This window comes from Cyclopterus lumpus, chromosome 4, assembly GCF_009769545.1.
Source record: "Cyclopterus lumpus isolate fCycLum1 chromosome 4, fCycLum1.pri, whole genome shotgun sequence".
NCBI classification, from domain to species: domain Eukaryota; kingdom Metazoa; phylum Chordata; class Actinopteri; order Perciformes; family Cyclopteridae; genus Cyclopterus; species Cyclopterus lumpus.
This window is the reverse complement of record NC_046969.1, coordinates 26,053,088-26,053,871: the sequence shown is the minus strand read 5'-3', so window position 1 is coordinate 26,053,871 and position 784 is coordinate 26,053,088.

Below are 784 nucleotides of genomic sequence, written 5' to 3'. Positions count from 1 at the left end.
CATAACTATAAGGAGGTATTCAGTAAGGTCAAGGCCTCATCTCTGCCTCCACATCGACCCTACGACTGTGCCATTAATCTGCAACCAGGTACCACTCCACCCAGGGGTCGCCTGTATTCCTTATCTGCAACTGAGAGAGGCCATGGAGGCATACATAAATGGCCTTCCAGAACCTTAAGGCCCGGTGTACTTCTACCCCTATCCTCCAAGTCCCTGACCCAGAGAGACAGTTTTTTGTGGAGGTGGATGCCTCCGATGTGGGGGTGGGGGCCATCCTATTTCAGCGGGCTGCCAGTGACCAGAAACTCCACCCCTGCACCTTATTTTCTAGGCGGCTCTCACCTGCTGAAAGAAACTATGACGTTGGTAACCGAGAACTGCTTGCTGTTAAGCTGGCCCTTGAAGAGTGGCGCCACTGGCTGGATGGGAACAGTCAACCCTTTTTGTGTTGGACTGATCACAAAAACCTCAAGTACATTCTGTCTGCCAAAAGACTGAACTCTCGGCAAGCCAGATGGTCTCTGTTTTTTTACCCTTCTGTTACCGGCCCGGTACCCACAATGTCAAGCCTGACATCCTGTCCCGCCAGTTTGTGGACAAGGGGATTCCACCCCTTGCAGTGACACTATCCTATCTGCCCCTGTCTTGGTTGCCTCGATCAGCTGGGAGGTAGAGGAGAGAGTCAAGGCCGCCCTGGAGGTCCTACCTCCTGTCCTCCTGATCGCCTGTTTGTCCCTCGGACCCTGAGGTCCGATGTCCACCAGTGGGCCCATAGCTCCAAACT